This window comes from Coturnix japonica, chromosome 10 (assembly GCF_001577835.2).
Source record: "Coturnix japonica isolate 7356 chromosome 10, Coturnix japonica 2.1, whole genome shotgun sequence".
NCBI lineage: Eukaryota > Metazoa > Chordata > Aves > Galliformes > Phasianidae > Coturnix > Coturnix japonica.
Window position 1 is genome coordinate 627950 of NC_029525.1, and position 27173 is coordinate 655122.

At 46.4% G+C, this 27173-nt stretch overlaps 1 protein-coding gene across 6 annotated transcripts in view; it reads left to right on the forward strand.

Moving 5' to 3' along the window:
• The first annotated feature begins 999 nt into the window (after positions 1-999).
• Positions 1000-27173, forward strand: part of CSNK1G1 (casein kinase 1 gamma 1) — an 82455-nt gene continuing 56281 nt past the window's right edge. For 2 of the 6 annotated variants that reach the window (XM_015872326.2, XM_015872329.2), the window contains exons 1-2: positions 1001-1133; positions 17597-17704. The gene's annotated coding sequence lies outside the window, so the exon portion shown is untranslated. Of the gene's footprint in view, positions 1134-17596; positions 17705-27173 lie in introns of all 6 variants that reach the window. The other 4 variants (XM_015872331.2, XM_015872332.2, XM_015872330.2 and 1 more) reach the window with 3 other exon arrangements.

Genomic DNA, 27173 nt, shown 5'->3' on the forward strand with positions numbered 1-27173 from the left:
ATACTCATTCAGTCTAAGGAGGCACTCTCGGGACTTGCTCTACACTCATTACAGTGGGGAGGGATTTACCTCCTTGGTCCCCACATGGAGGTATGGGGGTGCAAGACTTAGGGACGTGAAAAAGACTAGAATCCTGGCCACCAGTGAAGACCGAGGTGAAGAACTCATTCAGCACCTTCAGCTTTCTCTTCATCTGTTGAGCAATTTCTCCTTTTAAATTTACCAGAGTAGGTACGACCCATTTTGGCCTGTCTCTTCTGGCCAATGTACCTGTAGAAGGTTTTCTTATTGTTTTTCACATCCCTCGCCAAGTTCAGTTCTGCCTGCGCCTTGGCTTTCCTGATCCCACATCTGCATGTCCTGTAAGTCGTGATTTGATGATAATCCCATATTGTGGTCCATATGAACACACTGCAGCCTTTTTAACTGGTCTCAGCTCCTCAGAGCGCTTACAAACACCCACAAAGACAAAGAGGAGAAATTCCCCCCGCTGACAATAGGTGTCAGCACTTGCAGGTACCGGGCGCTGCGCGGTGCCGCTGACCCGGCTTTGCCCTGCTGTCATCGGAGCCTCCGTGCAGGGAAAGGCTTCGGCACAAATAACAGCTCCTTAGAGGTGCTGGGTGTGGGATGTGGGACGGCGCTGTGCCACGTTGTCATGTCAGTCCCAGAACGGGCCGTTCCCGCTGCCCTGTGCCGGAGCCGCCGGGCTGGGCCGTGACACGGGCGGGTCGGGGCGCTCGGGAAATTCGGTGCGAGGGCGGTGAGCCCCGGTACGGGCGGCGCTGGGGCCTCGTGCTTTAAAAAAGCGAGCACCGAACGGTAACGCGGCTCTATGAGCGGTCATCGCGCTCCGCTCCGTCCCCTCCTCCCACACCCCGCTCCGCCGCCGGCCCCGCTTCCGCATAGCAACCAACGCGGTTGCCAAGGCGAGCCCGCCGCCGCCGCCACCCGGAAGTGCAGCCGTGCGGCGGCGCCGCTCTCTCGCCATAGGGCGGTGCCCGGGGAGGGGCGGGGCTTTACCGAGCGCTTCCGGGTCGGCGCCCTCCCCGTCGAGCGCGGCGGAGGGAGGAGCAGCGGCGGGGCCTGCCCGGCCCAGCCCAGCTCAGCTCAGCCCAGCGCGGCGCAGCCAGGTAGGGCCCGGGCCCGGGCCCGGGGCCGGGGGTTCGGGGCCTCGGGGTTCGGCCGTGCCGCGTCTGGCCGCTTTGGGGCCGGGGCTCGTCGCGGAGTCGCCCTGAGTGTGTGTGGGTGGGTGGGTGGGTGGGTGCGTGCGTCCGTGCTCGGAGCCGCCTCACCGGGAGCGGGGCCCGCGGGCGGCTGTCCCCGGGGCTCCGTTGTCCCCGTGATGAAGGGCTGCTCGCGGGCGGGGCCGGGCCGCGTTTCCTGGCGGAGCGGCGACCCGGGCTCCGTGCGGCGCTTCGGCTCCTTTGTGTCCCCCGCTGCCCGGGGAATTGGCCGCGTTCGGCGCGGGGCTGCCCGGGGGACTTGCTCCCACCCTGCGGTGCCGAGCTCCGACCCCCTCCTCCTCTTTGCGGGGCTTTGTGGGCGCTCAGCCCTTTGCTCGGCCGTAGCGCTGCTCCCCCAGCGCCGGGGGCATCATCCTCGTTCTCGGCTTCCACCGGTGCCGCGGGTGTGAGCTCAGGCCTGAATTATTCTGATATCGGTGACCTAACGCATATGGGCAGCCAGCTGCTGCTCCTCGAGTCCTTCCGCGCTCTGTGCTCCAGCTGCTGCCTTCGATTTGCATCAGTCTCCCATCTCTGGAGCAACCGAAGTTGCTTTTTTATTGTAATCCCCTGTCGGTACCTCCGGCTGCCTGCCGAGGCTGGTGGGCAAGCGGAGAAGAGGGAGCATTGTTCCCGTGTAGAAGCTCTTATCGTATATTATCGGCACTTTCCTACAGACACATTCCAAACACAAAAAGAGCTCCTTTGAACGGTGAGCAGGGACAGATTGCCTTCGTGCAGAGGGTTCCTCACTGGATGCAGTGTTTTGGTGGCGGGGCTCTCCTGGAAGCAGAGTGCCGGTGGTGTCAGTGGGTCTGGGTGTTGTAGCTGGATTTGCTGTGGATTTGCTCTGTGCAAACAGCTGGGAGTCCTCCAGAAATGCCACTGATTAGAAAGGTTGTCAAAAGGTGTTGTGCAGGAAGGGTGACCCCAGGAGAAGTGCAAACTGATGGCAAAAGGTCTCAAATGTAAGTGGTGTGGTGCTTAGAAAAGGTAATTCTGTTTTAGTGCGGCTCATAAAAACAAAGTGTACTTTGAAAGACTGAGAAATAGCCAGGAATGTCTGTTCTTGGTGTTGAAGTTGCTGCTCGCAGTGTGGTGGTACCCTGGTATGGGTGATATAGAAACCTTTGGCAGAAATCCTGCTGACTCTGGTGAAATACTACACTATCAGCTTGATAAAATCGCTGCCTTCCACTTGTGCCTTGCATTAAGTAGCTACTCTGTTTAGATACAGATGTTTCTTCCAATGCTGTCTGCCATGAGATTCCATTTTCTGGACTCAATGAAGCCCCCCTTAGAACCTTTTCTTGTCGCTTCTTTTTGGGAGGAGCTGCTGTGTTAAGGCCTGCAGAAGCTCAAGAGGAATCCCTAAAAGTGTCTTTCCAGCTGTTTGCCTGAAGTTCCTGCTGCTTTACCCTCTTTGGGGTTGCTTGCTGTGCTGCTCTGTGTGGAAAGCCACTGTTACGCTGATGAGTGAGACCTTGCTTCAGGTTCTTACTGCAACCTTATTTGCAGCCAATATGTAGCCATCTGTTTTTGTGCCAACACCACCTCTTCTCTGGTGCTTTCAGAGTGTGCTTTGTTCTTGGCTTCTCTCTGAGCCCCATGGTTGCTGTTTTTCAGGTTATCTGCCCATCTCTGCTGTGCACGTGTTTGCTTAAACTAACCCCCCAGACGTGACTGACCTAAGCAGGTCTCCTGGGGATGCTGCACAGTGTCATGGAGAGTTCCTTCATGCCATTGCCTTTCACTGCTCCCTCAGGTTGGTGGCTTGCAGAAAGCTAATATCCAGTCTCTTGTTCAATTGCATTAAAAGCTTCCAGTTCCTCAAACAGCTTTTTGCAAAGACTGAAGTTGATGGCCTTGCCTTGCTCCATGCCATCTGTATTTCTCTTCCATGGGAGTTTCTGTGCTGTTCCAATTCTCTGTACTGCCACCAATTCAGCTTTTCAAGCTGAAGTTGCTGCTGGATGTTCTGGTAAAGATGATGTGGATTGACAGGAAGAGCATTACAGGAGGAGCTATGAGCTGGTTGAGGCTGATGGCAGAAACTTGTGGCTGTTTTAGACTCACTGCCTTTTATTTTTGGTGGATGTCTCCTGAATTCCCACCTTTTCAGAAGAAACCAGATGCCACATGTCTTCAGGTTACATGTGTACTCCTATATAATGCCATACGAAGGGCCTTCAGGTGACGTACAGTGATCCATTCGGCCCAGCATCCTGCTTACTGGTAAGCAGCAACAGATGCCTGGGGTAGGAGCACACAAATATGGCAGTTTTGAGGAAATACTGCTCTGTTTTTCTCATTCCAACATTTTATGACCTTCCCATGCTGGGTGTAATAACGCTTAAATCCTGTGCCCTTCCAGGGATCTGCCCACTCACTCGAATCATTATGGTGCTCAAGGGACGCTAAGCCTGGAGACTACTGCTTGCATAGCCCACATACAAGGAAGGGACAGAAAACAACAGGATGTCCAAAAAAGAAAGTAGCAAGGAATAGATTTGGAACCAATTGCTTCTTTGCATTTTCCATGGTATTGATAGTCTTAGGAAGCTCCTTTTTGGGGGCATACACTGCTGAAGTCCTGTTCATGGGCATTGGCTTGAGCTCTGTCTGGTGTTTAGAGTTTGTCATTTCTGATGTGCCGTACTTTGCTTGTATCACCTACTTGTGTCTCGAGGTTTTGCTGCAGTTCCTTAGAGTCACTGCCCTTATTTACTGATAATGTTAAATTATTCAGGATAGCAAATGTTGTCATCTCAGTATTGCACAGTTCAATAGAGTGGAGCAGAGCAGAATGCAGTGGTGAGTCCCTCTGCTACATTGATGACTGGTGATGCTTTTCTTCTGTTTCTTACGTGTATTTTTTTTTACTGGTTACTTAAGTGTGTGAAGGATTTTTCCTTTAATCTTGTGACAGCTTTGTTCCCCGCAGACTGTTGGTGAAGGATCTTGTTATTCAGTGTACTTGTTGGTTTCTTGTTTTCAATGGAGTGTATCAGCTGCCTCTCGTTCATGTGCTCCTTCAAAAGGACTAAATTAAATCAAACCAACCTCCAACTACTCCTGAGACTTGACTTCGTTTGATAAAATAGAATTAGCCCAGTATTCGCTTAGTCTGTTCCTTAGGACTTGCCTAATGTGGCTGTCTGGCTTAGATACCTCTATATAACTCCTTTAAAAACTGCTGCAAGCACCTTTTGGGTACCCAGCACAGCTTTGAGCAAGAAGCTATGCAGGGAACGTCCTCATCCTGCTCTGGTACAATGTGGTGCCTTGGATTCTCTTATTCTTCAGCATGGTTAGGTCTCACTGTGGTAGCTCGTACTCAGTTTCTTGCTGTTGGAAGTAAAATGAGGCACTGCAACCGCTCCTTTGTGCTGCTGGGGAGGAGTTGCCTCATGATGTTTAAGAACTGGTTCTGGTGTTGCATGTTGACACAACACTCAGTGGTTTGAGTGGAGGCTCAGTTTAATGCCACGCTCCCTGCTTGTCCAACCCCTGGTCAGCACAGGTCAGCTGCTGTTGTTGCTGGCGTGGCTGAGGCCACGCTGTTCTGGTTTGAGCCTGGAGTTGTGATTCCCTTCTTCATAATACACTGGGCTTGGGTTGCTCACGTGGTGCCACCTGAAAACTTTCAGGGCCTTGGATCTTCCAGACATTCAGTGCTTGAACACCGAGTATCCCATTTACTCCTCTGCCCTTCCCTGTGGTTTGAATATGTGCTACGCCCACATCATCGCTTAGAAAACAGGCATTTAAAGAGTTTCTCCAGCGTTTATGTAGGAACATGTGCCTCAGTTTTGGCTTTCCATCTTATTTCACCCATATTAATTTTCTTTCTTTTTGCTTTGGTTTCTGTATTTCTCCCCCTTGCCATCCATGTAAGATATTCTTGAGGAGATGAGATTTTATGAATCAGCTTCTCTTCCCCCAAAAGCCACATGATCCTGGGACACATGTTCTTCTCCCTGCTCTCATGCTGAAGTGTCAGAGGAGTCTTTAATCTCTATTTCAAGTGCCTGTTCTGAGTGCTGTTCTGATTGAATCAGACCCCTCATTCTTGTACAGGCTTCCAGTTCTTCATTCTCAGTTCCCAATGAGTTGGAGCCCGAGTGTGGGAGCAGCTCTTTGAAATGCTGTCACGGAGCTGTTGGTCATCAGCTTCTCATTCTCAGCCCCCAGAAACTTCCCCTCCTCATCTGTCAGCAGCACTCACTTGGACCACAGCCTGCAGCTCTTGCCTGGTGTTACTTAGGAGTGTGTCCCTGCACGAGGAGGGGATGGCTGAGCAAACAGCCTCTGGGGCCAGGTGAGGTTGGTGGCAGTGTGGAAGTGATGGCAGCTTGAGCTGTAGAGAGCTGAGAAGACTGAGGGCTTTGGGGTGCAGAAAGCACAGGCTGCAGGATAGGTAAAATCTTAGACTTGGTTCCTCCTCAATCATAAAGTTCCACGTAAAGTTCCCTATCTTTTAAAGATAGAGGAGATATTCTAAGTCTTTACTAGATGTCTTTTGAATTTCTGATTCAGAAAACCAGACTGCTTGTGGAAATAAAGCAGTTATCACAACTGGCACAAATCAGTGTGAGGTCACCTCAGTTTTTCTCTTGCTGTTTCCTATGTTATTCCTTTAAAACCTACTTAGAGCAGCTCACTTTCCCGAATGGATAGGTGTCTCTTACCTGTCTGAGTCTTCTGGTTTGGTTTGCTCGTCTGTGAGCAAATCTCTTCTGGATAATAACTTAATAGCCTGAAGAGCTGACAGCCGTCCTACCCAGAAGATTAGCCTGTCAGTTTGTGCTTTGTGGAAGATGACTGAACGACATGGGTTTGTTCCTAATGCAGGAATTGGAGATATTCTGTTGTGAGCTAGAAAAACTGTTTTCTGTCTGCCTTTACTATCCTGCTGCTCCTCTTTTTTCCCTCTTATGATTATATTATGACATTCCTTTAGACTGGGAAAACTGCAGCTGTTTACAAAGAAACAAACTTTTCTTTGTGGTCCTGAACCTGCTGTCCTTTCTCTGAGGCTGTCACATTCCTGTTGTTTCTCACGGCTGGTTGTGTAGCACATGCTGTGTTAGAGAGGAGCCCATGGCTTGTTAACTATCCTGAGTAGTTGCTGTCCCATATATGTCTTTTAATGTATATTGATAAAGTTTGATGAGTTTGAGGCTTGTTAAGAAAACTCTGGAATAGCAGCTTTTTGTTGAGTACTCCCTTCCCCTCCCCCCACCCCTGGTTCACAAGGAATTGTAATTCCTAGTGCCAGAGCTATGGAAGTGGTAGGAGAAACCTGCTTTTGAGCTCCGTGAAGCCAACCAGCCTGAAACGTGCTTCTTGAAGCTATTCATCTTACAAAACACAATAGCCTCCATCTTAGCAACTTGCTGTGGAGCTCAAATCACGTTTTAAATCATCTTAGGTAAATCTTTCTAGCTTATGAGGCTGAAAACTGTGAGTTTCCACTTAAGCACTAATCTTTCTTACACCTGTAATTAGGGTAACATCTTGTTTGCAGAAATAACAACCTGAGCTCTGCTTGTTTGCTGGCTGCTGCATGTTCATTTCCGAGTATAAATCAGAGGGTTTGATTTAATCCAGTCTCTTTCTTTCTCTTTCTCATACTGCAGGATGGGGGGGAAAGGGAAATCTGTTTGCATCTATCTAGTCTTGCTTGTGTCAAGGAGGGGGACAGGAATGGAGCTGTTTTCCTGTGGGAGGTTTTTCTGGGTGAGTTTCCGGAGTGTAGCAGTCGTGGGGTCTCAGGCCTTGCTAGGTCTTCAGGTTTGGTTCCTTGTGAGTCAAAAATCTTTGTGTAGGCTTGACTTCTGCTTATTTAGGTCTGTTAAAAACAACAAATGAGAGGAAGTCCTGTGCAATATGGCTTATAAAGTCGTTCCACTGCAAGAGACAGTTCTGGCAAATAAACTGAAACAACTGAGCTGAACGTTTCCAGGTCCTTCATCCCGAGTGCTGCAGCAGCCCTGGTGGAGCGGCTCTGGCTGTCCTCAGGTACTTTCTAACTGTCCTTGTAATGCACAAGGCTTGCTTCTACAGCTTTGTTTTATTTCCTAGATCTTGAAAGAACAAGCTTGAGTGAACAAATGGAAACTTATTAACCTGTAACATCTTATTTTAATGAGGCAGAGACTGCACACTTTGTAGCTGTCTCTTTTCAAGGCTGTTAGACTTCAAAGGTCTCACCTTCGGGGTGATGATGGAGGCTTGTTCCTGCTGTTGCTTTTCAGCAGAGTGCTCATGGGAGGGCTGAAGCTGCAGGTAACACTGTGCCTGTGTGCATTGGAAGGGAGGGATTGTGGCAGCTCTTAACCTGAGCAGCCTGGATGCTTTCAAAGTGCCTTCCAAAATGCTCAGTGTGCTCCCACCAGGTTCTTTCCCATACCAAGGGCTGCTTGTTTGCAGTCTCATTTTGGATTACCTTGGCTGGCATAGCTGCTGCCAGTTTGGATGGCTTTCAGGTCCTTGGCTTCCCTAGGTGATCATTCTGCAGCTGAGATCAGGACTGCAGCCTCTCAGGCATCTGATAGTGCTTCCCAGCCGTCCTCTGTTTGGAAAGGTTTTGACAGGTTTCTCATTCTGAAAAAGCTCTGTGCAGTGTTGGCGGCACCAAGGCTTCAGTTTCACTCATGATGGATGCAACACCAGTGATGGTAAATCATAGTTAGGCTGCGTTCTGCTGCTGCTGCAGGAGTATCTGTGCTGAGATTTATATTATTCAGTGGTTGCGATCCAAAACTGGTTTTAGGCTGGAAACCAATACACAGTCCTTTGTCTAGACTTACTGGATACAGCCCTGCTGCTCTGTTGGTTGTTTTTCTTAATCATTTCTCAATGCTAGCAGTTACTACATGTGCCAGAATGCCTTCACTTGTCAAGATCTATGACTTGGGGCATGTTGTTCTGGAAGCACTTGTTCTGTTCCTTCTGGTCTGTGCAGATACAGGGCTTTGACAGGAACAGTGTGAGCTAGGGCTGGTTGTGGGGATCCCTGCTGGCCAGGATGCCTCAGGGGCTGGCTCAGGTGTGAGGAGCAGTGCCCAGAGGAGGGCTGGGTGCTGGGGCAGCCTCCTGTGCTGCCAGCTGCTTTCTGAGCCTCCTGGGGTCTGTGTTGGACTGTGGATCCTCTGCATCTACTGCAAGAAGCTCTGTGCTCATTCATCCTGCTTTTGTCGTTAAGTGCCATTGAGCTAATGCTCAGATGTCCTGCAGGGTCTGTGAAGCTGGCAGGGCTGGTGCAGGTATTGTAGATGTTCCCCAGTGCTATCTTCAAACCAAATTCTCTTTTTCACATGTAGAGTCTCTTGAATGCTTGTAGCGATCCTGGATTTGGAACCTCAGCTGAGTGCAGCGGTACTGATTCTGATCCTGAGACCCAACACACCTCGTGCTGGTGAATGAGTCACCCCCATCTTTATGGCTTTGAAAATTAGTAACTGTTACAAAGCTGTTTTTTGTGACAGCATTGGGTAAACTGGAGCCTGTCTTTGCAAACCGTTCAGTCACTCTCTGGTAACACTGACAAAAGTTTGAGTAATCCCTGTGTTCTGGCAGATCAGCTCTTCCATGGCACGTTGTGGTTGTAGTGTTAGAGTCGGAAATATGCCTGCTAAGGAGGTGTTCTAAAATACATTTCTGCTGAAAGCCCATCTGTTAAACCTCCTTGCTCTCCTGTCTTACACGCTAAAACTGGATGTAGTAATAGTTTACACCACTTGAGCAAACCTGCCTTAAATAGAGCGGCAGTGCTGATTTTATGTAGTATTTAACTGTCCCTCTTCTGCTGAATTGAGTTGGGGCACCCTGCTGGTAGCTTTGGGATCATTTGCAATTAAATGGAGTCAACTCTTCCCAAGGCTTTACCCTTGGACCAATGCTCAACACTACTATCTTTTCTTTCCATAACTAATAGAATTACTTGAAGCACACAGGGCTAAATTTAGTCTTCCGGCAAGCTAGGTATGACCTTGTGTTACAAGGGCTTCTCCAGCTCATCTCTAGATATCTAAATCAGAATGTAAAGGCTGCATTTCTGGGATGGGCAGAGCTTTGGGGGATCAGTGACGCTGAAAGGTTTTCTGTGTTGGATAATCGGCTGATGCTTTCAGTGCTGTGCTGGCAGTAATTCCTGGCCTGGCTGCAGCTCAGCAGGCCTACCAGTGATCTGCTGGTGTGCAGCGATCCTTGGTACTGGGGCTTTGACAGGAGCTGACCTGGTACGTAGTGGGGATTGCTTGGAGGTGAGCGTGGCTTGGTGATGGCTATACTGAAGACTGTGGGTTGAAAGTGGAAGCTGAAGCAAAGTTTCTTCATGCAGGTGTAATCTCTTAACTGTGTGAATGGCAATAGTTTTCTTCTAGGGGAGGTTAAATTCACCTCCTAGAAGCTGGAGAAAAACTCTACTTTGTACAGATGCTATCAGGGAGTACAAGGAAGTAAATCCATGCGACAAAACATGCCAGAGCTGTCCAGCTCCATGCACTGTTTGCCTTATCCTACATGGTCACATTTTTTGTGCTTTTAAATTAGACAAATACTCCTGTGAGTGCAGTAAGAAGCTTTTATTGGATCCTGGAGCCCACTACTTACACCTTTAATGTGTTATCAACCTTTAGGAGTCTGTCTGCCATCCCTCAGAAACATCAAACTTTCCTGCAGCTGGCAGCATGCTGGGAGCTGAATGGGGGGACGTTTGGGTGTCTGCTGTCCTTCCTTGTGTTCAGGAGTGCAGTGAGTGGGGTGGCTTTTAGCTTGTGGAATAAACTCTTCATAGGGATGTGGGGAAACCCCTTACTGTATAGCATGGCCATGGCTTGCTGGTCAGACTTGAAGAATTGATCTGTACTCCAGATAACTTGGTCATTGCAGGTGGTCTCTTGCTTGCTACAGGTAACACACGTGGTTGTTTGAATTCTTTGGGGGCTGAAGCATGAATCTGATGAAGTGCTAGAGTCACTGAATAGTGCTGAATGAGTTTCAGTAAGCGATTAGAGAAAGCTGTGGTCAGCAGGTCTACAGAACAAATGCTATTAGGATGCAGCAGGCATATCATGCTAACATGCTTAATCCGGTGGTTCCAGATGCTGGAGCTGTTCCTATGGCATCTGCGATCATTGTGAATGGTGGCAAGGTACCAGCAGAGGATTCTGTGATGTGGGTATTCATGTATTCCATCTCATGAGCTCTTCTTTTGGAAATACTGAGGAGATGGGATTTCCTAAACAGAACTGTGGCTGCTTGGGCTGCAGATACCTGGAGGGGAGGGCTCAGCATGCCGCACATACCTCCAGCTCTGCTGTGCCACGTGTGGTCAGAGGAGATTCGTCACACAACATTTAATGGTTAATGTGTAAAGGCATTTTAAGATGGAGTGAGTAGAAACTGAAACGAGGCAAATTAAAACAAATAGTAGGGAAAAAAATAGAAACAGGGGACAAATAAGGTAATTGAACATTAAGTTCAGTCACTTTAAATGGGAAAATTGTATTCCATGTAGAAAGTGGGAGGAGGTGATCATAATGCTTCCCTTCAGCTCTCCTTGTGTGGGATGGTGAGCAGCAGTTCCTCTGCAGGCACTGGACTGCTAATAGCCCAGGGCCTAGGCTGTGCAATAAGGAGTAAGGCATGCACCTCGTTATGTCCTCTGTCATAGTAATTACGTGAGTTCCAGCCAGCAGAGCATCAGCAGTGCTGGTTTTGTGTGTGTTTATGGCATGGCTGTCAAACTGAGGACTGCTTTCATGGGTTTCTAGCTTGCTGAACCATGTCTACTAAAAATCTTGATCTGATTTAATCAGAGATTGATTTATCAAGCCATGCATTTTCCTGTGAAAACATGCAGAGGAGTTTTTAGGTCGTGTGAGCAGCTGTTGTTGAAGCTTTGCACCTAAACACAAAAGCTAGAAGCTTCATTCTTTCTAGACAGTGATATCCCACAGCGAAGTGTTAAACGCTTGCAAGGCTGTGGTTGGAAGTGTGTGGCCAGGAGGTGAGGTCTGGGTCCTGCCTTTCCCTGCACTGCTCCTGCTGCCTGTCAAACCTGTTTGTGAGCTCCTCTGCCTCTGACCCAGCACTCAGCTCTCCGAGTATTGTTGAGATGTTTTTCTCCTGTTGCCATAATGAGGTAGACTTTCACAAATGTGGCTGATAAGGGAAACCAGCAGGAGTTTTCGCTTGGGATTGCTGTGTTTCATGGACAGCACATTCTGGATTTTCTTGGAAGATATCATTTCATCCTTCTGCAAGTTCAGCCTGCAAGCGCCTCTCAACTTCTAGAGTGCATATGTATTGATTCTCCTTGACTCTTAACGTTCTCAGGCAATTTTCTTTAAACTACCACAACTATTGCAGGAGATAACGGAGTTTAACATGTGTGTGTTAATAGTAAAATCTTTCTGGCTAGTTATTGTTAACCAGCTTGTTAGCATCTTCTAAAAGGTTGGGACATGGGGAGGAAGGGAACCAGGAGGGATAAAGAGAAGCACCTAAAGCCTGTTGAAAGGGAGCTCTTGAGGAGCAGCAGAAATGCGGATGGATGGAGGCTTCTCCTGGAAAGCATCACCCCTTCTCTGCAGAGGGCCATATGTGTTAGATGTGTGTGACAGACTTTCTGCTCTGCAGAGTTATCAGCCTGAACCTGATAACCAAATAGACCCCAAATAGATGTATGTGGGTTACTGACTGGTGATCAGGCTCAAGGCATCCCTGTGCTGATGAGCATCTGGAGTATAAAGGAGTCAGTAAACTTGTGTATCAAGTGTGAGATTGCTGAGCAAATTATCACAGCAGTAAGTTGGATGACTTACTGGTCTTGGATGGCTGGTTACTATTATCTATTACAGAACTTGTGAACTAAAGAAACTCATTGTCAGGTTCCTATTGAAGGCATCTCACAAGGAAACTCCTTGGATGAGATGGACATTTATAATTTTTAATTTTATATCTCTTTTGGGATAACTTCTTTCAAACTTCAGAGGACTTTGCTTCTTCCAGAAGAGACTAGGAGTGAAAATGTTCCTCGTACAGGTGCTCTCAACTCTTTAAGTCTCAACTGTGTAGACCATAAGGGGACCCCTTGGAGAGGAAGAAATCCAAAAGGTGAGCAAAGTGCATTGTGATGATGGTGCAGTATAGAATGTGATCCCGGTACTGGGTGTTTCAGATGATGACGTGGAGTGAGTAGAGGCATCTGAGACTATCATTGCAGCGTTCCTGAACGCCTGATTTGATAACTCAAATTTAAAATCCCACTCATGAGTATAAACCAACATAGCTACAATTTGTTTAATCAAGATGTGTGCTGTGTTCCAGCCCATCTCGTTGAACTTGCATTGCACCAGGCCAGGAGTCAGCATGGTCACATTGGGGAGCTCCATTCCTGTCTTGGGGGAAGCAAAGGAGGAGGCAGGGTGTGCTCGTTTTGCATCCTTACATACGAGGGTGGCCCTGTTCTACCTTCTCACCTGTTGCTCTAATGTTTCTGTTATCAGAACAGGGCTGTCAAGCTAGCTGTCTCTGTAGCACCAGCTAAAAAGCAAATGCTTTGCATTAGGATGTGTGTCTGTTTCTCCCTGAGCCATGCGGTGTCTTACAGGCTCCTGTTGCTTGTGTGATGTCTGCAGCTGTGTGGGGAGAAGGCTGAATGGTCTGCAAGTGAGAAGTCAGCAATTGCTGGGGTTGAGCTTTCCCACTTTGATCTTCCAGCTCTGGAGGCTGTATTGAGCAGGTTACGTTTTGCCAAGGATAAATCACAATTATGTTGGAGCGTCCTCAGTGAAGCTACAATGTCGTTGTCCACTCGGGCTGATGTGTCATTGAGCCATGAAACACCAGGTGAATCATTACCACTGAAAACATGCAGCCTGGCTCCTTTTAGGGAACACCCCATGGGTACGGGTGGTGAAAACCTTGTCTAATGAAACTTAGGAGAAGCAGGACTCTGAATGATTCAGAGTTTGAAGAATTCTATTTTGTTAAATTCTTGTGCCGTGAGCAGCACTATCTGAATGCGTCCACTTGTTTTTTTCTAGCTTTTTGGATCTTGTCTCATTTGAAGCATCATTATGTTCTCTTTCATTACAAAGACTGTTGGCATTGCTTTTGGAGTCTTCAGCGCTTCGCTGCTAACAAAACACTGGTTTCCTTTTTGCATGGGCTGGTAGGAGTGTGTGCAGGCTGAGCTTTCTGCAGGCTCTGTCTGTGTGCAGAGGTCCCAGTTTGGCACGCTGGGGTACAGCACAAAGTTCGGGTTGCTCTTCTGCTTTTATAAAGGGAAGACTGCAATGGAGACCCATTTGCTGTGCTCTGCCACAATGTATGGCAATGTGTGGGCTACTCATGCGAGTTAGGGGAATTGAAAGATGTTAAATGGTATTTACAAAGCTTTGCAAGCAGCAGTGTGGGGTTTTTTTTCACTTATTTTTTCATAGGTGTCAGACAATAAATACTGTTCAGAGTGCTGCCCAAGTACAGCACCAGAATAAAAGCTGGGTTTTTATTCTCCAGTTGAGCAGAATAAATGTAGATGTCAGCTTTGGGGTGTATTCAGAGAGGAATTTGCAAATTACTGAATGCACACAGGAGCTCTGCTGCAAGCGCAGTTGTTAAGGCACTGAGCTGTGTGCCCAGCTCTCCTCCAGGTATTGCTTGTAAGTATTTATTCCTGGTGAAAAACTTGCAGATTACCTGGTGAGGTAAGGCTTTTCTTTCTGATGCAGCTGCTTTCCGTGTTTCAAGGGCAGATGGCCTCAACGTGTTGTTTGGGTCTCTTCTGCTGTTACAGCTACTAGGCATAGTTTTAATATCTACTGGTAATTAGCAAACAGTCCTGCATGTTTATTCCCTGATTGCTGCTTATTTATTCTCTGCAATCAAATTGAGTCTTTGGTTTCCCTTCTGACAAGAAGTGTTTGTCTTTACTGAGCTTAAAGGGCAGCGTTGGGTTAGGTCAGGTCATGTAGGTGAGGTGCTCAGGGCTGGAGGTGGGAGGAGGGAGCTGTGCTGCCACATGGAGGTGGGAGCTTTGGCTGGAGGTAACTGCAGGCAGGATCAGGAGCAGAGCTGTAGCTTAGGGCTACCAAAGGCTTCTGCAAGGTCAGAGGAGTTGGGCAAGCCCATGAGAAGGCCGTACTGAGCACTGCTGAATGGCCAGAAGCCCACACTGGCTTGGAAAGACCCAGGGATAAAAACCAAAGATGCTACATGTGCTTTTCCTTTTCTTTCCCTTTCCTGGGCATCTGCTGGCTCTCCTCTCATTGCTGAAGGTGGAGTCTTTAGGGACAAGACTGCCCTGGAGTTCTGAAACTATTAGAGTTCAGAGAACTTATCTTCACTGTTCTAATTGCTTCAATAGCTTTGGTTAAAGGTCTGCAGTGGAAGAGAATGGAATACGGAGTGGTGTTTTAAAAACAAATAAGCAAAGAATCCAGCCAGAACGTGGTGTGTACCTCGAGATTGCTCATGTGTTTCTGTTGGTAGAAACGTGATGTCTCCTAGGAGGGGAGGCCAGCCTTTCTCTAGATAAAACTTGTGAACACTAACATGTTGGGCTCGGAATAGAAGTGCTGCAGGTTTCTATGCCAAAGCTGCTCAGTAGTGTTGATGTCTCCTGCAAAGACCTCCCTGCTCACCAGAACTGATCTGCAGAGACCTCATTTTGAATGAAAATGTGCTGACCCAAATGCACATTGCTCCAGGTCTGATGGGTGATTTTTCAGGTCTGGCTGTGTGTGCCCCCAGTCCAATTTCTCCCCACTGAAGCTTGATGTGAATGTTGTTCTTGCTCTTAAGGTTTGTTCCATCATCTAATACCAATGTAAGCTTTTTGACCCCTCTTTGAGTATTGGCTGGCTCAAAGACTTCAAAGTGGGATAGCATCCATTAGTTTGGAATTTTTATATTGCTCCCGTACATTAAACACATAAAGCTCAAACCTTAAGTTCTTTTTTTTCTTTTTTTTTTTTTTTTTTTTTTTTTTTTTCCTCCAGCATTATCCAGAGGCTTATGCTGCTAACTGGTAATAAAATAGCAATGAGATGAAGTACAAAGATCCCAAAACTATGTGCGTATCACCTGTGAGCCCCATAGGGAAAGGTTTTGTAGCATCACCTTCATGCTGTGATGGAAGTGGTGTCCTCTGGGAGCTGAGCAGCACCTGTGAATTTTCTAATGCAAAGCTTTTGAAATCATCTCTCTTGGTTCCCACTGCCTCAGTTCCCCAAGACCCAATAAGGAAAGGAAGGATCTGGCTCTGTGTTAAGATACAAATATCCATTGCTGAGGTGCCTTTAGGGATGTTGGTCCTGCCTGGGAACCTGAAACAGGAAGGCTGGCTTCTCAGCTGCACTTCTCTTGTAAAGTAATGGGGAAGAATGCCTTGCAAGGCTGACAGCTTCTGTATTCCAGTCCTTCTGTTTTTGGCACTGTAAAATAGAGATATTCCTGAGCAGGGTGGCACAGTGGGAACTGGGGCATCCTTGTAGACTATTTCCCCCTGCATGATCCTGTAAACCCGAGGTTTGGAGTTCAATGTGTACATCTCCAAGCCCAGTGAGTGCCATCAAGATGTCACAGGAAACTCACCAAGTGTCTGGAGGTACTAATTAAACATACAAAAGCTTAATTACCTGTCAAAAACTGGAAGGGGTCTGTCTTGTGGCTTAGGACAGCCTCTTTCATCCTCATCCCTTCTTTCTGTAGCAGGTGTGCTGCACTGCGTTCTGCATAATTTGAGGCTTTCTGAATGTGGCTACCACGATAAACTTGTGCTCCAACCGGGCTGACCGCATATTCTCACTTGTAACCATTGCTGTTTGTCCCACAAGTGGTAGGTATTTCATACCATGCCAAACAGGGTTCCTGGTTTCTAGTCCAAATCTGCCACATGCTGCAGTCATGCACTGGGTCCTTCTCTTACCTTGAGTTTCCCTCTGCTTTGCTGGAGCTGCCTTGCTGCCAGGTGGGATTTCTGGGTGAGCAGCCCAGCATCGTCAGCTGCCAGGTTGGACAATGGGCTCTGCCTTGTGAGCTTGGGATGCTCTTATGAGGCTGGAGCGCCTCTGGTGAGGTGCTGCTGTGTGAGGTTGGGAGGAGTGGTGTTTGCTGTGCTGGTTGAAAGGTCTGGCAGCAAATGTCTTGCACAAGGTGGGGATGGGTTCTTGGGATAGGCCCTTGCCTGCAGGAAGTTGCAGAGATACTCTGGGGATTTTCTTGTGTTACACTTTGACTCTTTCATATGTGCCAATGTTGTTTTTCAGCAGAACATGGGTAATAGCTAACCTCTAGATTAGCAGAGTGTGAAATGATCTATTTACTCTAGGAACAGACCGGCTTCCTTTTTCTTTCTTAATGAAAGTTGGCATTAAGGTGAAGTTGTCAAATCAGTCTTTGGTCAGAGATCCCTCACAGGAATTTGTATGTGTATTTCTGTCTTCCTCTGAAGTTTAACTAAACTACGTTCAGGGTGGCAGAGGAGCAAGCTTCCCTGTGTGCCTGGCATTGAAAAACAGGGGCTGCCTTGTGAATGGGATGCTCCTACCCTTTACCCAAGTACTCACTGAAGCTGCAGTCCCTTCTTGCTCTATACAGAGAACTTGGCAGTTTTCTAGTTCTCGTAGGGCTTGTTTTGGGACAAGTTTGGCCAGTTCTTCCTTGCTCTAACGTTTGACCTGGTCAAAGCTCTTAAAACTTGAACGTGGGGTAGAACTGAAGTTTCCCTGAAGTGCTTCCTAATAAGCATCATATTAGGAGTCATGCTTAACATGATGCCTTTTCATATTAGAAGAATGGAATGACTGAGTGCAGAAGCTGTAGAGCAGGTGCCTGGCTTCATTCACAATTGGTACTGGTAATTGTAGGTGAGGATTACTAATGGTGCATGCTGTGAGACTTTGCCGTTGAGCAATCCTCATAGCTTCTTGTATAGAATTGAGGAGTGACACTGGAAGAATGTGTGTGTGACTTGGGCTGAACTGACAAGAAGTTTATAAGAGGTAGAGCAAAATCTAGTGTGCTCGAGTCAAAGCAGTGCCTCTTGGGTGCTCAGTGATGACTTTGGCGTATTTGTTCTTCACAATGGAGACAGCAAAAAATACTCTCCTGGCTGATGTGCTGGGACAAGTGATAGGTATCTTCTGCTGTGGCTGTGAGACAGGGGTCAGTAGTTGAAGAACAAACAGTTGGAGAGGGCAGTGTGTACCCTTAATCTTCTACCCCTGCTTTAGTAGTTGTGAAAATGCAGTGGTGCTGGCTCTTTTGTCTGGTTAGAAGTTTGAGTTGTAGCTGTTACATTTAGTTTTAGTGTCACATTTCAACTTTCTAAAATGCTTTCTCTTGCCTTCCAGTTTCGCTACAGATATGACTGGCTAGCTGCTGTGCTGCTCCTATGCCCCAGCACTCACTACCCTGTGATGTCAGATAACAAACACAAGAAGTGAGTCACAAAACGTGTGGTGAGTACCACAGGGCTTTGTATTCTGGGGGGTCTTAGTGTGCCGTTCTTATCTTTGCTCCTAAAAAGTATCTGGTGAGTCTATGGAGAGATGCCAGGAGACTGTTGTTGCATTCAAGTTGCAAGTTGTTCCATTTTTATTTCTGTTATATTTTTCTCTCAGTTTTGCCAGCATTTTTTTTTTAACCTGAAATATCTGTGAGCTTGTATCTCTGATCTACTTTACCTGGCTTCATTTTTGGAAGTGTGTGTTGAGCTGAAACATTGGGTATTTGCCATGGTGCCAAATATGAGTGTCTTCAGCAAGGAAACTGGGCAGGATAAGTCGTCCCAAAGTTTTCATGAAGAGATGAAGCTTCTCAAAATGTGCTTTAACTTTAGTAATGGGGTATCAGGCTGATGTGCTCTGTAAGGGAGCATTTGTTCCAGTGTGACAAGTAGGATATGAAGTGGGTTGCCTGTTCTGTTAGGGCTCGCCTCTGAGACAAGCAGAAAACTCAAAACTGAAGGTGTTGAGAATTTTCCTCTCCTGAAGAGAGAAGAGAAAGCAAAGGTTTGTGTTTGGCTTTGGCATGGACAGATGCCTTGATTTCATTAACCAGGCATTAGTGACCAAAATAAACCAAACCAAAAGGCACATTTAGGTGGATGAAGGTGATGACTTGGAGAGAGCAGTGCAGGTCACTCTGCTTGGCACATGTTTCCAGGGATGTTGGTAAGGAGTACTGCAGGGGTGGCACACAGTTTGCTTCTGTTTAGAGTTTTGTCTCATCCTTTTGGAGTGCTGTTTCTACTCCTGGACAGAATGACTTCAGAAAACAAATGCTCTGAATTGTAATTTGCATTTTAAATTTTGTACGCAGCCCTGTGAACCTTTGACTTTTGGTAGTTTCAGTGGGAGAGTGGAAGAAACAATGGAAGGATGGCAGTTTGCTGTTGGTAACTTCCAGACCAGAGGAAGAATTGGTTTTCAGTTTTGTTTGATTATTTTATTTTTTTTTTTGTGCCAGTAGTAAGTATGCTGTTAGTAGTGTGAAAAGTGTTCGGTTAAGCATCAGCCTGAACTGCTCTCTATCATCTTAATATGGATGCAGCAGAGATTGTAGGCATCTGACTTCGCTTCATTCTTTTTGTATTGTTTTGTCTTGAAGATAAGCTGTTGAAGTCTGAAGCAGACTTTTTTGATGTGGTGCTGATGAAGGTTGCTGCCGTGACAAGTCACTGCCTTCTTTTTCTTCTCTGTCTGTATGAAGACTGGGATCTTGGGAAGGTTTCTATCAGATGAAACTATTTCCATGGGTTTGGGATCATATCGTGTGTTTCCACTTGACAGAAGCTTCTGCCCAGCTCACAGTGCTTAACTTTTTTCTCCCTTACTTGCTTTCTATTTCACCACTGGCACAAAGATGCATATTTCTGACATAGACTGCTAGACAATGGGAGCACTAAATCAGTCAGCAAGGTGATCCAAGTGCATGGTTTTTTTAGTTGCTGATGTATTACTGAAACTCCTTATCATAGAATCAAAGAATGGTTTGGGTTGGAAGGGACCTCAAGGGTCAAGCTCCAGCCTTAGCAGTTCCAAGACATTAAGTGCTGCTGACCTCAGCCACGATTTTGCTCCCAAGCTGCCTACACTTGTGTTCCTTTCCTGCATCCCATCTTTTTTGTGTACTTTAACTTTTAAGCTACCTCTGGTTTTCCCATTTCATGACTCCATTCCCCCATATTCCTTTGCAAGCCAGCACTGTACTTGTGTCTTCATCTGTAAGATCTCTGTCTCAGAATCCCAAAGCAGCCTGACTTCTTCCCAGTCCCTGTGAAAACTATGCCAGGCTCTTCTGCTTGCTCATCTGTACTATGAAAACAGGCTTACTAAGCCATACAAGAGAGCAGCCACTGAATCTACTGTGTTTTCCCCCAGTGTTCTGAGCAAACCTGCCATGTCCCGTTTGGGAAGTCTGGCTTCAGGAGCACATCTTTCCTGGATGGCATGGATGAACAAGAGCAGCAGAAGCCGTTTTAATGGGGAAGTTCCTGGATTAAAGGGTTGTTAATGTTTAATCTCTGCTCTACTCAGTGAGTGCTTTTCTGCATGGCAGTAGATCCAGCATGTGCTGGTATGTGATGGAGCAGTGCTGGACATACTGTACTGTCTGAGCATTCAGTGTGGATTGTAGAGCACACATCTCCATTCAAAAATCCATCTGGATCCAAAATCTTACCCTTGATGTTACCCTCCCAGTCTTACCTTGGGAGATGGCAGTGAAAGCTCTGGGTGCCTCTGCTGTTCTATGGCTGCACATGGAGTTGTCCTGATGATGTGTGGTAGCTAAAATATCCTTCTGTACAAGAAGCTTTCTAGTTATATTAGTCATCCATCAAGCTTCTGGATTATTTAAGTGCTGAAACTTTCCTCAAAGAACAGCAGTATCTATTTGTAGAAAGGTACATCGTGTGAAGTGCTATTCCAGTATATTAGAGTATATTAGAGTTACGCTGTTTGAGATGTTCTCAGGAATGCTGCATCTACTGTTGTGGGACTCTCTGATATGTGAGGTCTGTACTAAAGGTCTGTAATCATAGGAGGCTTTGGGTTGGTCTTGGGTACTCGAATAGCGCTGCCATTAGGGTTCCTTCTCAGCAGTGAGCCAGCAGTTGAGCAGTGTGCAGTTGATCTGTTGGGTGCTGGGTGCAGGATCTGATAAACCCAGAGGAAAGAGGAACAGTGACCAAAAAGATGCTTGGAGTGGTACAGGTAAAATATTCTTCTGCTACATATGGAGGTGGCTAATCTTAAATTTTTAATGACATATTTAACAACATTTTTAACTCTTCTGGGGTCTGAGTTGATCAGAGTCTTAATCAGGCATAATCTGTGTCTTGAAATGCCTGGAGCTGAGCTGGTGCTCTCTGCAGCTGCAGTTCACCTGTCCCTAGCAGAGCTGCTTATGGAACATCATTGGAGCAGCTACTGGCTAGAAGGTTAATTACAGCATGATTGTATTTCCATCAACTCATAAAAACTTGAACGTTTGTTGCTTTTGAATTTTTATGTTGTAATGCAGGCCGGTTAACTTCATTGTATTCCAACCCAGAAATTAAGCTCTGTTTTCTGTAACATTTGAAATTCATAGGCTGGCAGAACCCTTGCTCTTGCTCGTGCAGTCTGGGTTTTATGTAACTCATTATTTTTGCTCAAGTGTTGCAGTCTGTTTCCTCTAGCAACAGCCACCGGATGTTGAGCCAAACAAGACTTAATTCTTTCAAACTGACCTGTAAGAAATGTGTGAAGGCGAACATGGGGGTGGAACAATTGTATGTCAGCATGGTTTCCATTTGTGCGCTAAGAATCTGGTGCAAGCCTTGCTGCTTCATTTGAGCAAGGATGGATCCTTATTTTTCTGTGCTATGCTGCCTTTTCTGTGGTTGCTAATGCTTCCATAAATGTGCTGTTTTAAGGCTGGAGGAGGGGCATCAAGCTATCTAATGAAGATTAACATCACTTGGGCAATTAGCACCGTGTGGGCTGAGTCTGGTTGATCTGCTGTGCTGATCCTGCTGTGAATGGTTGTTGTCAGCTGTATGTAACCGTGACTTCGTACGTAATTGTGGTCAACCCAGCAGGAGGCAGATCCACTTGTATGGGAAACTAAATCCTGCCTCACTTTCTTTGGTGGGTGAAGAGAATGTCCCAGTGTGTTATGGGTGATAACGACAGGATGAGGGGTTTGCTTACTAACTGAAGCTTTCATAATTGAAATACTATGTTGAATTGAAATATCAACTAAATAATTGAAGTTGAGAGTTTCCTGTCCTGGTGGGAAGGGGAGGGAGGCTGTGCTACATCCTGGTGTTTCAAAAACAAGTGAGTGTGGAAGATGTGGCTACAGTTTTAGTGAGAGCTATTGGTGCTACAGTTAACACAAATGAAAGCCTTTATGTTCTTGGCATGCTGCTGTTATACAGGATACAAAGAGAGGTACTGAAAATTAGCAAACAGGGAAGCAAACCTTGAGAACGTGCGTTTGTTTTGAGCTGTTAGAGGAATCATCATGTCCAATTGTCTGCAAGCTTCCCAACCGTTTATTTAGTGGAACAGCAGTCTGATAGTTTGCTGGACAGAATGATAGCAGCCCCCTGCAACTCTGCTGTTTGTTTTTATCCTCTCAGTGGGGTTCAGCAGGAGCCTGATGGAAAGCCGCCACCAAACTTGGGAATGTTGGCCCTCGGTGCTGCCCATTGCTTGGGAAGCTGTCTGTCTGTCTGTCCTGCTCATGGGCAGGGTGTTGCAGCTCAGCTTCTAATTGAACAGTCCTGACCTCAACCCGTGGCTGTTCAGGGCTGGACTTACTGCCTTCTGCTTAATTCCAGCTTCTGACTTTGCTGTTAAAATGCTGAGGTTGTTGCACTCTGGGCTGCTGTGTGCTTGGGGATGGAGCATTCTAGAGGTGCTCTGATTTGGAGACATGTTTCAGGCTTAAGAGATTTTGGGGAGCTGCTTGGGGATTCACCTGCAGTTAGTCACTAGGAACAGTATGAACCAAACAGAAAGCGTTATGGATGTAAACTGATGTCTGTCTGAGAGCGGTTGTGGAAAACATTTACCTGGAGGTGAATGCTTCATTATTTCACTTGGGAGGCTTCAGAAGTTTTTCTCATCACCTTGAACCTTCCCACTGTGCTCCAGAACTTGCAGCTTGCTGAATATTAAACATGTTACTGTGTATCTGAGCTACTATAAGAACAAAACCAGAAATGGTGCATATGGAGCTTTGACTCGCACCCAAACTCAGTAGTTGTGCTGGCATAAATAGATCTGTGAAAGCTGTTTTCAGACAGTGCAGGGATACTTGGTCTTGCTGATTTTGCTTGTGTTGGGAGGGGGAAAAGCTACTGGGAAAAGTGAAGCTAATTAACTGATACAATATGTATCTGCTCAGCAGATGTATTAGGTATAAGCTACTTTCTTACAAACACTTAAATTGAAAGAATTGTCACGTGCTAACTCATCTTTTCCTAAAAACAACCCAAAATGTAGCACCGACGTGCAGCTCCCACAGTAATCCAGGAAATAATTCCCTTCAGAGGCTGTAAAATTGTAATCCTATTTCCTCAACATTCAAGAGTATAGGGAGGTCAGAAGAGATGCAGGCATCGTGTCTCCTGTATTTGGTACCATTTTGAGGGAAACCAGAAGAACCTTTGCAGCAGTCAAGTCAGGTCCTTGCAGTCAAGTCAGTGAACAGCCCCACTAACAAGCATGGGTTTGCTGGCTGCTCCTGGAACTGGCACCCTTTGTCACAGAGCTCCAGAGTTGTCCTCTGCTGCATCTGAACGTGTGTGCTATGGAAGAACAGCAAGGGATGGGACAGACAGGGACTATTCTACTTTCTCCCTAGAAATGCTGTAAGTGATTTTTAAAGGCAAATACAGTTGCTGTTTTTATCCAGCAGCAGCTTACAGACTTGTAGTTCATCACTTATAACTGCAGGTTGGGAAGCTTCTGTAGCTTGTCTCCCTGAACAAGGCTCTTTTGGTACAGTCAGATGATGATCCATCCCTGAAGGAGATGTAGGTAGGCTTTCTCCACTCTGAGAAAGAGGAAAAGGGATAGATATCCTGCTTGATCTAAGCTGTAGAGCTTGACATTGAGAGCTGCAGGTCCCAAAAAGCTACATAAATCCAGAAAGAAGTGGGATGGGTTTACTCAAAGGGAGAGAATCAGTCCAACCTTGCTGTAATGCTATTGCTTTGGGTTGTGCAATAGTCTTCAAGTCTTTAGCTCTGATATAGAGTACTGCTGTGTTTTTCCATGCTCCTGCAGCCTTGGTCAGACGTGCTGTCCCTCTATGATGGCACCAGGTGGGCCTGTGGTGTGTTTTCTCATGCTCTGATTGCTGGCAGTGACTTGATTTTTCTTTCACATACAGTGAGTGATTCACAGGGATATTTCTAGCTGAATATGAAATCATTTCCAGGATTCAAAGCACAGAAGTTGACTTCTGACACGTAAGTGATGTACAGCCAAATACTGGGCATGTTGTGTAGACGCTGTCAGGAGATGCTACCCTTCTCCTCAGAAGTACTCTGTATTTTTACTTCATCCCATGCAGGAGAAACACATTGCAGGCTGAAGAATTGGACTTGTTTGTTTAGCTTTCTCAAGGTTATAATGTTTGCGTGGAATGGAACAGATACAGTAATGAAGTAATTCATCTTGGAAATACAGTTTAAAGACGATGCTTTGTATTATGGTGATCTGTGGTTGTGGGAGGCAAGCTTTTCAGCCTTAGAGGCTCAACCATTTCTTTATTTCCCTGAAAGTTTGGTGGTGGGAAAGTTTGGATGAGAGCTTTGTGCCATTCAGAGGACAGAGACCCTTGGTAGCCCAAGCACTTTGGCTGTTCTCGTTGGCTAGGTGGTAAGTCTGCATGAGACAAGGGAAGACAAGCCAAACTTGCTTCTTGTTTTAGCCTTATGTGCTCTTGTTATTCACAGCTCCATCAGTTTGTCCAAGAAAGCATTGGACTCCCTGCTGAAGACTTCAGCCTCCAGATACTGAAACACTCAAAGTGATGACCTTAGGAGCTGCTCTCAAGCATTAAGTAGCTTAATGTTCCCAACTTTGCTATTTTTCCCTTTTTTTGGCAGCCTGAAGGGTCTCTTCACTACACTTCACTGCAGTGGTTTTGGGAAGGGAAGATAAGTCTATCTTCCTGATACTAAAAAGAGAGTGATACTAAAATTGATAGGGTGGAATAAGTTGTCTGTGCTCCCTGAGATTGATGCTTGTGAAATAAATGCTACAGGTCCGTGTGAAGTAAACTTCTATCTGCAGCTAGTCAAAGGCAAAGCAACATATGCTCATCAGGGTGTGTGTTCCACGGTTACAAATCTCCACAAACATGTTTTGCATCTCAATTCTAAAAGGTACAACCATATAGACTGAAGTATGAAGTCTGAAAGGGCAGAATAGAAGGCTTCCAGAGCCTTTTTGCTTCCTTATCCATAGCAGGATGGAAAGCTGCAGGTTGTCACAAAGCTATACTGGAACTTGGAGCAGCAAAAAATCCAAATGGCAGGAATTCCTTGAGGCTAATGCTATAGCTGGGTGACAGGGGAAGGGAAATGTGTTCATCTACTCTAGTTTCTAGTTTAAAAGTCAGTCTGAATTTCAGGTGTGCTTCATATTTTCTCTAAGTGTATCAGAAGCAGGTGACTTCTGCTTGTTGTTCCTTGTGAATTGTTTATTTCTTTGGGCGTTGGCTTTGGTTTCTCCCTGTGTCTAATCCAGGTGAAGCCATAGTGTTACATCTCTTTATACCAAGCTCGTGCCTTAATCTTATCACAGGGACTTGTTTCGGTTCTTGAGAAATCTTTAGGTTTCTCTCGACAGCACTGCTAATTTCTTATGCCATCCCATGATGGGTAATACAGAATCATGGAGCTCTTCTTACTGTGCCTGAAATTTCCTTATCAAAATATATTACAACCTTTCTTAGCACAAGACTATACTGCTTCAATTTGACCATCAAAATACTTCTCAGCTTTCCTTGAAGATCCAGCTCACTTGTTCCTTGGCAACCCTGGTCCTAAGGAATGACTCTAGAATTGGCTGCTCAAATGTTCTGTTCATACGGTCTCAGTCCTCAAGTTCTGTTGTTTATTGGCCTAATTCCCCTGGCTTTCACCTTGGGACTTCCCAGCAGAACAGGGCAGGGATCTGGGCAGGGAGCATCCATCAGCAGCTTACTCCCATGCACTACATGTGCTGATACTGTAACAGAGGGACTGAATGACTGTAAACGTCAGCTTAGGGTGAAGTGCGTTGTCAGTCCTTGGATAACGCAGTATCTGGTAAGGCCCCAGTTGCGAAGCTTTTATTGCAGCTGTGAACAACTCTTCTCCTTTGTGTTTCACCACATAATTGGGCTCATGCTTTGTTATTTCCTTGGGTGAGGGAGTATGTGGATTTCTTTCCTTGGCTTTGTCAGAACAGCTGCAGAAATGGAAGGATTTTTCAAATCCCATTTAACAGAGATGTCAATGCATGAATGGGTTCAGAAGCTTGGAAAGCAGGAATACTGACATATCTGAGGCCAATACATAAATCTGATTGCTTTAGCCAAATGTTTCCTTCTGCTGACAGCAAGCCTTGACTTTGCTGTTATTCATACTAGTTGGCATTTATAGGTATGTGCCTTGCCTTTGCTTCTGAATGGATTGCCGGACCATAAGCGGGTAGAAGATTTGTTTGTTGTCGCATAATATTTGCTTTACATGGGCATGTGTCAGGCTTACAGCAGACAGAGGAGCCAGACTGCAAGCTGTGCAAAGTCCTTAGCATCAGGGAAATAAGAGAACTAGATGCTGGCTTGTAAATCTGTCTGAAACTGAGAAATCTCTTCTGCTCCTGCCCCCAGTTCACCTGCATGCTGTTTCCTTAAGCTGATGTTGCTACATCAAATGCATGCAAACCTGAAAGCTTGTGTCAGTGCTGCTTGTTCCTGCTGCTTGCAGTCATTGCTCGAAACCGAGCATGCTGTAGGTGGGCATCCAGTCCTGTCAGTTCTGATGCAACACTGGGAGTGCTCCTTTGGGACACAGGGAACGGGAGGTACCTGGTGGTAGGGCTTGTTTGCCACATCCCATAACCTCTATGCTGATCCTTCTCAGGCCCTGGGGAGCGTAACTCCTGGTGGAAGTAGTTGTACCGCTCAAGCCTATGTGTTAAAATAACTCAGGTTTCTTGTGCTGTTAAAATGGTGTTCGTTGGTCCTGGAAACAACACTGCATGGTGCTGGGGTTTGGGTAGCAGTGCTGTTCCCTCCTTGTGCTTCTCACCATGGGTGTGTGTATGGCAGGGATGCTTTGCCTTGCTGTGCAGGGGTTCTGCCATCTGTTCTTGCCCACACCTTGTGCTGCTTCTCTTGTAAGTTAACTTCCAATGGACACACTCTCCTTTTATCAGTGTGATGGCTGGCAGCCCTTCCTTATGAACCTGCATTCAGGAAGGTAGAGTGTCTCATAGCTGGGCTGCTCCTTTGCAAATTTAAATCTATCCAATTACTGTGTACCCAAGAAAAGGGAGGAAACTCAGGGAGCTTGATAGTGTGTGAATGCAAACAGTGTCAGCCAGATGGGTACAGCCAAAAGGAAAAACAACCTGCAGAGCTTGTCTCAAGGCTCTTTGTGAGAAACTGGAGATTACTTGCTGCTTTGTGGTGCTTTCTCTGTGCTGCCCAGACACACTGTGTGAGCAGCTTAATGGTGGGCCTGCCAGCCTGCTGTGTGCCTCCCTGATGTTACCTGGCTGCACACAGACATCTGAGCGATATCGTGGAGAAGTGGCACAGGTAGAAGAGTGGCAGATGTGGTATGGGGCTTTCTGATGTATCCTGAAGAGCCAAAGCACCCTTCCAGCACCTGAAAGCTTTCTACTCCTGGTCCTCACAGGTGTTCCCTAT